The following is a 12,824-nucleotide window of genomic DNA, read 5'->3' on the forward strand; positions in this document are numbered from 1 at the left end:
GAAATCAAAGCAGGTAGCATCACAATATAAGACCTCGAATTATACTACAGAGGTATAGTAACAAAAAACAGCATGATATTGGCACTAAAACAGACATGAAGACCAGTGGAATAGAAGAGAAGACGCAGAGACAAACCCACATAAATACAATATTCTGATACTAGACAAAAGTGCCAAAAATATTTGTTTGAGAAAAGGTAACCTTTTCAATAAATGGTGCTGGGAAAACTGGAAATTCATAATGTAGAAGAATGAAATTTAATCCCTGTTTCTCACCCTGCACAAAAATCAACTCCAAGTGGATCAAAGACTTAGGTATTAGAAACCCTGCAACTATTAGAAGAAAATGTGGGCCCAACATTACAACATGTTGGCACAGGAACTGACTTCCTTAACAAGACTCCTAAAGTGCAAGAAATAAAATCAAAAATCAATACGTGGGATGCTACCAAATTAAAAGGCATCTGCATGGCAAAGAAAACAATTAAGATTATGAAGAGAAAGCCTACAGGGTGGGAGAAAATCTCTGCCACCTGCTCCTTAGATAGGGCATTAATATCCAGGATATACAAAGAACTCAAAAAATTTAATACCAAAATGGTAATAATACCCCAATCAATAAATGGGCAAAAGAACTAAACAGACACTTCTCAACAAATATATGAAAAAATGTTCAACATCTCTAGCAATTAGAGAAATGCAAATTAAAACTACTTGATATTTCATCTCACTCTAGTTAGAATGGCAATTATCAAGAATACAAATCACAATAAATGTTAGCAAGAATATGGGGAAAAGATACACTCATAGATTGCTGGTAGGACAGCGAATTGGTACAACCACTCTGGAAAGTAGTGTGGAGATTCCTCAGAAAACTTGTAATGGAACCACCATTTGACCTAGCTATCCCTCCCCTCAGGATATATCCCAAAGATTTAATATCAGCATACTATAGTGATGTAGTCACATCAATGCTTATAGCAGGAAAATTCACAATATCTAAGCTATGGAACCAATCTAGGTGCCCTTCAAAAGATAAATGGATGAGAAAATGTGGTATATATACACAATGGAATATTACTCAGCCATAAAGAAGAATGAAATTATGGCATTTGCCAGTAAATGGATGGAACTGGAGAACATAATACACAGGATATGAGTCAGTCCCAAAAACCAAAGGTAGAATGTTTTCTCTGATTTGCAGATGCTAATCCAAAATGCAGGGAGGTGGGGAACAAGAAAGTGAAAGGGGAAAAAAAGAGGGTATAGGGAATTTCATCAAAATTGAGGAAAGATCAGTACAGTAGATGAAGGGAATTGAAGAGGATGAAGAAGGAACAGGAAAAGGGAAAAACCGAGAAATTAATTGGACTAAATTTTTGCATGTGCATGCATGAATGTGGCACAGGGTCCCAGTATCGGGTGTTTTCACAGGACGCTAATTTAAAAAAGAAAAGTAAACTGTAAATAAATTGAAGGAGGATCAGTGGAGCATGGAGGGAGGGAGAGTGGGGTGCCAATGGGAAGTGCTAGGTACTGAATCAGAGTAGATTGGGTTCCATGCTTTTGGGATTATGCCAACATGTATCTTGATGTTGTATCTTAACTACAAAGAATAATTTTTAAAAAAATCTCTTAGAAAAATTATCTTACTGTAGGATACCACACATAAAATCTCATATCTACCTCAACATCCTTTATTTCCTCAACTTCATACCTTAAATCCCTCAATGCTTACCCTCCCATGCTGGGGTAAGTCAAAAATCTTCCCCATCTAAAAGTGCTCCATATAGACCAGAAAGAAAAACATGAATCATTGTAGATTGGCAGCAATGAAGGAAAGTAAATAAGGAAGTGCGACAATCAGAGAGTTGCCCCTGCATCACATCCACCCGAGGGCTGCTGCTTGCCCACAATCCTCCCTCCTCACCTGGTGACTCTGCATCCTATGTGGCAGTCATCTTGGGCAGGTCCTCCCACCTGCAGTTCCCACACCCTTACACAGGCCCAGCCTCCCCCAACCACTGCCTTCATGCTGTGCTGCCTGCCTGCCCAACAGTCCTACAAGGCTCTATCCCTGGCCCTTCCTGCTCACCCTCTTTTACCAATGAAAAGAACCACAGCAATTGACACTTGAAACCCCATTCACAAAGCACTGCCACTTCTCTGGTGAACTGAACCACTCAGGTGTTGTTGGGTAGAATGAGCATCATCACTCAGGTCTTTCAGAAAGGAAATAAGCCAGAGAAAGCCACACAGCCATGGCTGCACACTGGAGAGCTGGTATGCTGGACAGTAAAGCCAAGCTCTTTCTCTTCCATGACACTGCTCCATTTATCAGTCCTTTGCTTCTTTTCCTTTCCTCAGGGACATAACTGGTAGAGCTTAGCTATTACTTAGACCAAAGATTAAGTCTCAACTCTGTGATGTACTGGTATGTGAATTTGGTTAATAGAGATTACTTCTCAAAGTCACTAATTGCTCATTTATACAATCAAAAATAATTAATACTAACCACCAAGAAAGGAGAAAAATATAAAACTGACTTGTGACATTAAAAACTAATTCAAATACTAAAGCAGTTATGTTAAATATACACCAAATGCTTAGTCTGGTTAAAAATAAGAAAGTAAATATATGTTTCTTATAAGAGACATATTTTAAATATAAGGACCTAGAATGGTAAAAATGAAAGAATAGAAAATGGCAAACTGGGGGCTGGAGTTGTGGCTCAGTGGTAGAGCACTTGCCTGGCATGTGTGAGGCACTGGGTTCAACACTCAGCACCACATATAAATAAATAAATAAAATAAAAAGATCCATTGACAACTAAAATATATTAAAAACAAAAAAGAAAATGACAAACCATGCAAATATTAACCAGATGACTGACGGAACAAATCTCAAGACATTCAGGCAAGAAGCATTACTTGAGAGATATTCAAAATGATAAGGAATAAATTCATCTCAAAGGTAAAGTAGTGCAAATCTATGTGCAACCATTAATATAGCTTCAAAATGTATGACGCAAAATTGACAAAAAGAAAGTAGAAAGGGAAGTAGACAAAAGTACTCAATTCTCTTTTAGGGGTTGGGGATGTAGCTCAGTGGTCGAGCACTTGCCAAGAATGTACAAAGCACTAGGTTCAATACCTAGCAACACACATACACTCTTATACATACACACACACACCACTTAATAGCTCACATGTCAATCAGATGAATAATTAAGAGTATAAGTTAGTATAACATAGTTAACTAACTTGACCTAATTGACATATATAGAAAACTATAGTCAACAATGACAAGTTTATATTCCTTTCAAATACACAGGAATGCTTATAAAACTTGATTATATGCCAAAATATAAAGCAACCATGAATAAATTCAAAAATATTGATATCATTAAAATTATGTTCTTTGACCTCAAAAGAACATAGAAATTGATAACAAAATGATAACTAGAAAATCTCTAACTCCTTGAAAATCGTGTTAATCAACTTTCTCACTATAATGAAATGCTTAAGATAATTAATTTATATAGAAAACAAGGTTTATTTTGCCTCACAGTTTTAGAGGTTCAAATCCATGACCTACTGGCCATGTTTTTTTGGGCCTGTGACAAGGCCCACCATGGCAGGAGTGTATGACAGAACAAAATCACTCACCACACAACCATTAACTGAAAGAGAAAGAGAAGTGATCTCGAAATCCCACAATTCCCTTCAAGATCATGGCTTCAGTGACCTAAACACCTCCCACTAGGCCTCACCTCTTAAAGGTCCCACCACCTCCCAATAGCATCACCCTGGGGAACCAAGCCTTTAACACATGGACTTTTAGAGAACATTTCACATCCAAATGATAGCATAATTAAAACAATAGTCACTAAATAACCCACGAGTCAAAGAATTCATAACAGAAATTAGAAAATATATTTAATCAAATGAGACACAGAAGAGATTAAATTCTATGGTACGTAACTAAAGCCATGCTTACAGAAAAACTTACAACCATAATCGCAATATTAGAAAAAAAGACTGAAAATCACTAAATGAAGATTCCGTCTCAAGAAGCTAGAAAAAGATTAACAAATAAAATCCAAATAAGATAGGAGGAAATAAATAAGAGTACATGCTTTTAATGTTATGAATATTAAATACGTGTTGTTAATGTTATATTTGATGATTATGATAATGCATATTAAGTGCTCAGTTTAATGCCTATAACACAAGCATCATATATTCAAAGTTTTAAGTATCATTATTATTAGCCTGGGACCAAAGTCTCCCCTTCTTTCCGAATGGTTTACTAGGACTGCCACAACAAAGAACTGTAAACTGGGTAACTTAAAAGCCAGGCATTTACTGCCTCACAGTTCTGGGTGCTAGAGGGCTGATATCATGATGTTGGGGTTGGTTCTCTGAGGCTGTGAGGTAAAGATCTGTTCCAGGCCTCTCTCAGAGGCTTATAAATGGTCGTCTTTCCTCTATAATTCTTTTTTTTTTTTCAGTGCTGGGGATTGAACCCAGGGCCTTGTGCTTGCAAGGCAAGCACTCTACCAACTGAGCTATAACCCCAGCCTCTCCTCTATAATTCTTTATATCCAAATTTTCCCTTCTATATAAGGCCACCAGTCATATTGGATTCTGCTCACCCTAATGACCTCATTTTATCTCAATTACCTTTTTTAAAACCCTATATCCAAATAAGGTCACATTCTGAGGTACTGAGTGTTAAGAATTAAAACATGGATTTCAGGGGATACAACACTTTTCAATTTTCTTCAGCTGAGACAATTTACATATAGTAGACTGTATTTAAATGTACAGTTCAGTGAATTCTGAGAAACATAAAACCATGAAACTCACATCCCCAACAATCTAGAGAATATTTTCATCACCCCAGAAATTTTCCTTACATCTCTATGCAGTGAATTCTTGCTTCCAATTTGTAAAACAGATTTGTGGTAAAGGAATGTGAATAATAGGTGTCCTGCAGTTGGTCAGCCTTGGGCAATTAGCAACCTCTTGGACACTCAGGTTCCACATGAGTCAAAGAGGCTGTTGAGTGGGTGCTTTTGTATCACTCCAGCTCTGACAATCTGTGCTTGTTATTTAGAAATCTCAACTCACAAACCCAAGTGTCAACTAAAGAAGCCCAGAGAAGAAACAGTAGGTCCCTTTTTTCCCTTCAGGGGTGTATTTCCATTTTCATGCTTTCACCTACACAGTCGCAAAATCCATTAGTGATTTTCTAGATGACAATTTTAGGTCAGGTGGGAAACTGATTGGTGGTTTTAACATTCATTGGGTCTTATCAAGTGCAGACAGTCTGCCAAGCACAGTATCTGTCTGAGTTTCTTAAGCCCTAGAGGAACCTGCGAGGTCGGGTTAACCTGCATTTCACAGATCAAGGCCCGGAGACTCACAGAGGTGATACAGCTGATCCAAGTTGCACATGGAAGCCCCAGGTTACAGTAGCAGTTGGTCTGAACTTTTAATCAGTGACACACATTAAAACTCCATGGCAGAAATTGCCCTTTATCAGTAGGGTGCCAGTCTCTTCCTACATTGCTTCAACAGAGCAGCTTGGCTTATATCTCAGTGTATTAGGCTTCTGAGTATGAGTCCTTTGAAGAATGGGTTCTACAACTGAGATAGTTTTAATATCACTGACCTGCATCACCCAAGGACACCTCTGCATTTCTAAGCCTCCCCTGGGCTTTCTTCCCTACGTCTCCTCCCTCTCTGAATGATGAAGCCCAATGAACTCTTTCCATCCCAAACTCTTCCCCAAAGATTTGTCCCCATACAAAGGCAAAAAGAATAAGAAATTCTGAAATGGACTTTCTGTTCTCAAAACCTAGATTAATTTAGCTTCTCAAAAAGTTGTCACAAATTAAATCTACAAAAAACAAAATTCATCACATACTAGCCTGTAAACATTACTTTAAAAAAAAGATAAAAAGAACTTTTCAGGGTCCTAAAAACCAAAATAGCCCTTGCTTTAAAAGACCCTGGTACACAAAAGTCAAACTAAGAAAGTAATTAGAGATTAGTTCTCTTTTTTTAAAAAGAATTCTCCAAAGCTTTGACTTGGTCGTGAGGTCCCTGATGTACTCAAAATAGTTTCAGATTTTTCCCATTTAACATGCAATTTTTGAGAAGCATACCTGGTTGCATATAAAAAGAAATACCCTCTACTGTTTTCCTCTTAGACAAACTTCTAGAGGAAAGGGATCCTACAAATCAGTATGATTGAGAACAGGCATCTTACCTTGGTGCTGGGGCAAAGAGCGTGGTTGTTGCAGAGAGCCGGCTCCCAAAGGGGTGAAAGGAAACATAGGAAGCTACTTTTCTAGTGTTGTGAGGTAAACTGGACATGGAGAGTCGTTCTTGAATATCAGAAAGCCCATCTTCAAAGAAATAAACAGCAATGTGTTAGTTAAAAATCAGAAAACTGAGGAGAAGGGGGAAGACCAAGAAAATTCATAAAAGACTATTCTCATTATCTAAGTAACAATCATCATGTTTGTAATGTGGTTCATATGGACCAAAAATAAATATTTCTACACATTCATTAGGGATATTTAAAATATTCTGGTGCCTAGATAATCATCAATAACTGGAAACTAAATATAAAGCCAATTGAAATCGAAATGAAAACCCAATGTCGCAATTGAAATAAACTATCCTCTTTTTGATTATATTAGCACAAATAGATTTATTCTGATCTTAAATTCACTTTTGCACAGGCTCAGAAGAAACATGTGACATCACCTTCAGCAGGGGATCCAGAAAGAGCAGCTATAGTGAGACCCTGGTGGTACGCACTGCCTTATAAAGACTGTGAGAGGGAGAACTGAAATTACATGATGTGCCGCAGAAATTACCTACACAGGCAATGCTCTGAAAAACAACCCAGAATATATTTAGAAAATGTTGCACGACACAACTAGTAATTCTACTTATAACACCGTGGTGGAGATCAGAGAGCAAGAGGGCGTATTATGATCCCAGAGTGGAAGATCTTTTATACCATTAGCTTCTGTTTTTTAATACAAGCTCTGTTTGTTTTTTGAGGTTTTTGTTTTTGTTTTGTTTTGTTTCAAAGTAGCAAGTGATTATATTCAAGCCTGATGCAGGAAACATTTTAAGGTAGCTTCTAATGTCAAAGAAATCAACACCTTTATGGATGAGTAGGAAAATAGTATGTAAGTTTTACCCACCTCTGAAATTCTATCTACAAAAGCCTGAACAGTATTTATGCAGCACACCTTTCCTGTACTAAACTGAGAAATAACTGACAAATTGATAAACGCATGACTTGGTTTTAAAAAAAATTAAGGGAGGTTGCTCACGAGAAAAGTAACAGACATTTTTATGAACAAAAGGAGAGGTTAAATTAATAAATATAAAAACAGGTACCTCACACTGTTTTTAAACATTTGCATTCAGGTTTTAAAAATGGCTTTTTCTTCTCATGCACTGTTCTAAGCATTTTTAACATACAAATTTTTCAAAACAACCACAAAAATCAAAACACAGAGAACAGTTTCATCACTGGATAGAAGACTCTGTCATGCTGACATTTGTAGTTAAATCCTGCCCCCAGTTCCACCTCCTGCCCACCTCTAATGTATTCTCCCTGCAGTTTTTTGTGGGGTTTTTCCTGTTCCTATTTTATTGTATTTAATTTATTCCCTTCACCCCAAGACCACTCACTGTTTTATGTTTAAGATATCTTCAATATGTGTATCTCCTTGAAAGCTACACAGTGTTGGGCATAAGTGAGTTTTCACTAGTTGTTGTTTTTGTTTTTGTTTTTACTTTTTTAAAGAGAAAAATTTATTGGTTTTTACCATATTCACAAAATTGTGCAACCACGCCCATTACCTTACACTAGAACATTTTATTGCCCCAGAAAGAAGTCCGATACCCATTAGCAGCACCTCCATTCTTCTTCTTTGTAGCCCCTGGTATGCACAATTACTTTCTGAGTTTTGGTTCTTTGTTTTTGTTTTTGTTTTTGTTTTTTACAGCACTGGAACTAGAACCCAGGGTCTCATGAATGCCAGGCAAGTGCTCTACCACTGAGCCACCTCCCCAGTCCTTACACTAACCTACTTTCTTTTTTTTTTTTTTTTTTTTTTTTTTGGGTGCTGGAGATCGAACCCTTACAAGGCAAGCACTCTACCGACTGAGCTATCTCCCCAGCCCCTAACCTACTTTCTGTCTCTATGGTTTGGTCTATTTTGAACATTCCATATGAGAGAAATAACAATGCACGTCTGACTCCTCATCCTCAACACATTTTCTGCATTCAACCATGTCATAGCATGTGCCCGTAGTGCATCCCTTGTTGTAGAATATTATTTAATATCCCACTGTATGTCTGTGCCATGGTTTTTATCCATTCATCTGTAAATGGGCATTGGATTGTTTCCCCATTTTTGCTCCTATAAATAAGGCTACATTTAATACTGTAAATAATGAGCATTCATGTAAAAGCTTTTGTGTGGACATGTGTTTCTGCTTCTCTTATGTAAATAGCTGGGGATGAAATGGCTGGGTTTATGGTAACTAACTTTTTGAGGAGCTACCAAACTGTTTTCCAAAGTGAATGCACCATTTTACATTTTTCCCAACCTTGTGTGAGTGTTCCGATATTGCACGTCATCTCCATCTCTTTTATTACAGCCACCCCGAAGGGGATAAAGTGGTACATCACTGTAGTTTGTTTTGGCATTTCTCTAGTGAGACACTGAACATCTTTTCATGTGATTATTGGTCACTAATATTTCCTTCCTCACTGAAAAAGTGCATATCTACCTGTGCCTATCTTTTGCCCCCTTTTTAATGGTCTTGTTTTTTATTGTTTATATTAAGTCTCAAAGTTATGTGGTTAAGCCTTTCAGGATTGTTCTGGCCATACTATGTATTTTGCACTTCTATGTATATTTTAGTCATTTTGTCAGTATCTACAAAAAAAAAAGACCTTCTAAATCAAGAATCAATAAATGGGATGGATTCAAACTAAAAAGCTTCTTCTCAGCAAAGGAAACAATGACATGAAGAGAGAGCCTACAAAACGGGAGAAAATCTTTACTACACGTACCTCAGAGTGTTAATCTCCAGGATATATAAAGAACTCAAAAAACTCAACACCAAAAAAACAAATAACCCACTCAATAAATGGGCTAAGAAGAAATGCAATCAACAAATATATGAAAAAATGTTCAACATCTCTAAGCAATTATAGAAATGCAAATCATAACTGCTCTAGGATTTCATCTCACTCTAGTCAGAATGGCAATTATCCAAAATACAGGTAATAAGAAGTGTTGGCAAGGATGTGGGGGAAAAGGTACACCCATACATTGCCTGTGGGACTGCAGATTGGTGCAACCACTATGGAAAGCAGTACAGAGATTTCTCAGAAAACTTGGAATGGAAGCACAATTGATCCAGCTATCCCACTCCTCTGTTTATACTCTAAGGACTTAAAATCAGCATACTACAGTAATACAGTCACATCTATGTTTATAGAAGCAAAAGTCACAATAACTAAACTATGGAACCAATCTATATACCCTTCAACAGATGAATGAATAAAGGAAATATGGTACATATACACAATAGAATATTACTCAGCCTTAAAGAAGAATGAAATTATGGCACTTGCAGGTAAATGGATGGAACTAGAGAATATCATGCTAAGTGAAATAATCCAAACCCAAAAAACCAAAGTCCAAATGTTTTCTCTGATAAGCAGATGCTGATCTATATATGGGGAGAGGGAGGGTTTGAAGGAACTTTGTATTAGGCAGAGGGGAATGAGGGGAGAGGAGATGGTGTGTGAGGATGGTAAATTGAGACAGACATCATTACCTTATGTACATGTATGATTACACTACCAGTGTGACTCTGCACCATGTTCAGTTAGAGGAAGGCAAAAGTGCACTCCATATGTACAGTGTGTCAAAACGCATTCTACTGTGCACTAGAACAAATTAAAAAATAAAAATTAAAAAGGGCCCTCTGAGATTTTTTGATAGGAATTTCACCAAATCTCTACATTAATTTTAAAATAATAACTTAACATGAGTTTTCCAACTCATGAACATATTTCTCCATTTATTTAGCTCTCCTTTAATTTCTCTCAGCAATGTTTTGTAGTTTCAACATAGAGATGCTATAAATATTTTGTTAAAATTTCTCCTTGGCCTCCTGCTTCCTCCCATTCCTCTGACCAAGTGTGCAAACATCTCTGTGCAGGCTGGCCATGGTGCTTCACATCCCCAACACCCCAGGCTTTGCCCAAGATGCTCAAGGAGGGAGTGAAACATTTTGTAGGATGAAAAGAGACTGCATTTAGAAATATACAAGTCTGCACAGAACTTGCTCAAACTACTCATACAGCATATGGACCAAATGGAATGAACAAAATGGTCATCAACCACATGGAGAAATTGTTTGTGACAAATGATGCAACTGCTATTTTAAGAGAGTAAGAAGTACAGAATCCTGCTGCAAAAATGATCATAATTTGCAAGAGCAAGAGGTTGGAGATGGCACAAACTTTGTTCTGATATTTGCTGGAGCTCTTCTGGAATTAGTTGAGGAACTTCTGAGGACTGGCCTGTCAGTTTCAGACATCATAGAAGTTTATGAAATGGCCTACAGAAAATTCCATGAGATTCTTCCTGATTTGGTATGTTGTTCTGCAAAATACCCTAGAGATGTTGATGAAGTGTCATCTCTACTTTGTACCTCCATAATGAGTAAAGAGATGGAAATGAAGCATTTCTAGCCAAGCTTATTGTTCAGGCATGTGTGTCTATTTTTTTCTGATTCTGGCCATTTCAATGTTGATAACATCAGGGTTTGTAAAATTCTGGGCTCTGGTACCTATTCTTCTTCAATATTGCATGGGATGGTTTTTAAGGAAACTGGAGGTGATTTAACATCTGTCAAAGATGCAAAAATAGCAGTGTACTCTTATCCTTCTGATGGCATGATAACAAAAACTAAGGGAACAGTATTGATAAAGACTGCTGAAGAATTGATGAATTTTAGCAAGGGAGAAGAAAATCTCAAGGCTGCACAAGTCAAGGCTATTGCTGATACTGGTGCAAACATCATAGTAGTGGGTGGCAAAGTGGCAGACATGGCTCTTCATTATGCAAACAAATACAGTATCATGTTGGTGAGGCTGAACTCAAAATGGGATTTCAGAAGATTGTGTAAAATAGTTGGTGTTACAGCTTTTCCTAGATTGACTCCTCCTGTCCTTGAAGAAATAGGATATTGTGACAATGTTTACCTCTCAGAAGTTGGGGACACACAGGTGGTTGTGTTTAAGCATGAAAAAGAAGATGGCACCATTTCTACCATAGTACTTCACGGCTCTACAATCTGATGGACAATACAGAAAGGGCAGTAGATGATAGTGTCAATACTTTCAAAGTCCTCACAAGGGATAAACATCTTGTACCTATAGGTGGAGCAATGGAAACTGAATTGGCCAAAGAAGTCACATCGTATAAAGAGACATGTCCTGGACTTGAGCAGTTGCTGAGGCATTTGAATCTATTTCCTGGGCACTGGCAGAGAACTCTGGAATTGAGACCAATGAAATAATCTCTAAACTTTATTCTGTTCACGAAGAAGGAAATAAAAATGTTGGACTAGACATTGAGGCTGAAGTTCCTGCTGTAAAGGACATGTTGGAGGCTGAAGTTCCTACTGTAAAGGACATGTTGGAAACTGGTATTCTAGATACCTATCTGGGAAAGTATTGGGCTATAAAATTGGCTACTAATGCTGCAGTTACTGTAACTAGAGTGGATCAGACCATCATGGCAAAACCTGCTGGTGGACCCAAGCCTCCAAGTGGAAAGAAAGACTGGGATGATGACCAAAATGACTGACTGCATGGCCTAATTTTTACTCTAGGTAAAGGTTGTGTTTGCAGTAGTTCGCTAGGAATTGTCTAATGGTTTTCTTATGCTCCTTAAATTAAGAAGTGTTTTGTGTTCGTAGCCTTGGCTGAATTATAAAATAAATGTTACTTTATTCTAAAAAATAAATAAATAAATATTTTAAAAATAAATAAATTCTCATTATCGTTGTAACTTTGTGGTACTACTGTGATATTTTTATTAGTCATCATCTAATTGTAGTAAGATAATCAATCTGCATTGACAATTGTGTTGACTCTGGCAACATTATTACATGGACTTACTAACTGTAGTAGGTTTTATTTATGTATTTATTTATTTGTAGAGTACTTAGGATTTTCTATAGATATAATCATGTCATCTGTGAATAAAAACCATTTTACTCCTTGATGATCTGTTCATTTTGTGTGTGTGCCTTATTATACTAACTAGACCCTCCAGTACAATGTTAAGTTACAGTGATAAAATAGTTAAACTTGCTTTTTTCCCAATGTTATGGTCTTTGACCATTTTCCTGGTCTGTTCAGGCTACTCTAACGAAACACCATAAACTAGGTGACTTATAAACAAATTTATTTCTCACTGTTCTGGAGGCTGGAAAATCCACCATCAAAGTAGATTCCATCTGGTGAAGGCCCACTTTCTTGCTGTGTTCTCACATAGTGAAAAAGGCAAATAAGCTCCCTTGATCCCTGCCCCTCTCACTTTTTTGCAGTACTGGGGATAAAATTCAGGCCCTGGTGCATGATAGGCAAGTGCTCTACTATGGAGCTATCCCCAGATACCCCTGGACCTCTTTCATAACAGCACTAACCTCATCCATGAAGATCCTACCCCCATGGCCCAATCACTTCCTAAA

General features: G+C 37.3%; 1 pseudogene; it reads left to right on the forward strand.

Moving 5' to 3' along the window:
- The first annotated feature begins 10,287 nt into the window (after positions 1-10,287).
- Positions 10,288-11,935, forward strand: LOC124983853 (T-complex protein 1 subunit theta-like; annotated as a pseudogene).
- Positions 11,936-12,824: the final 889 nt, after the last annotated feature.

Source organism: Sciurus carolinensis, chromosome 4 (genome assembly GCF_902686445.1).
Source record: "Sciurus carolinensis chromosome 4, mSciCar1.2, whole genome shotgun sequence".
NCBI classification, from domain to species: domain Eukaryota; kingdom Metazoa; phylum Chordata; class Mammalia; order Rodentia; family Sciuridae; genus Sciurus; species Sciurus carolinensis.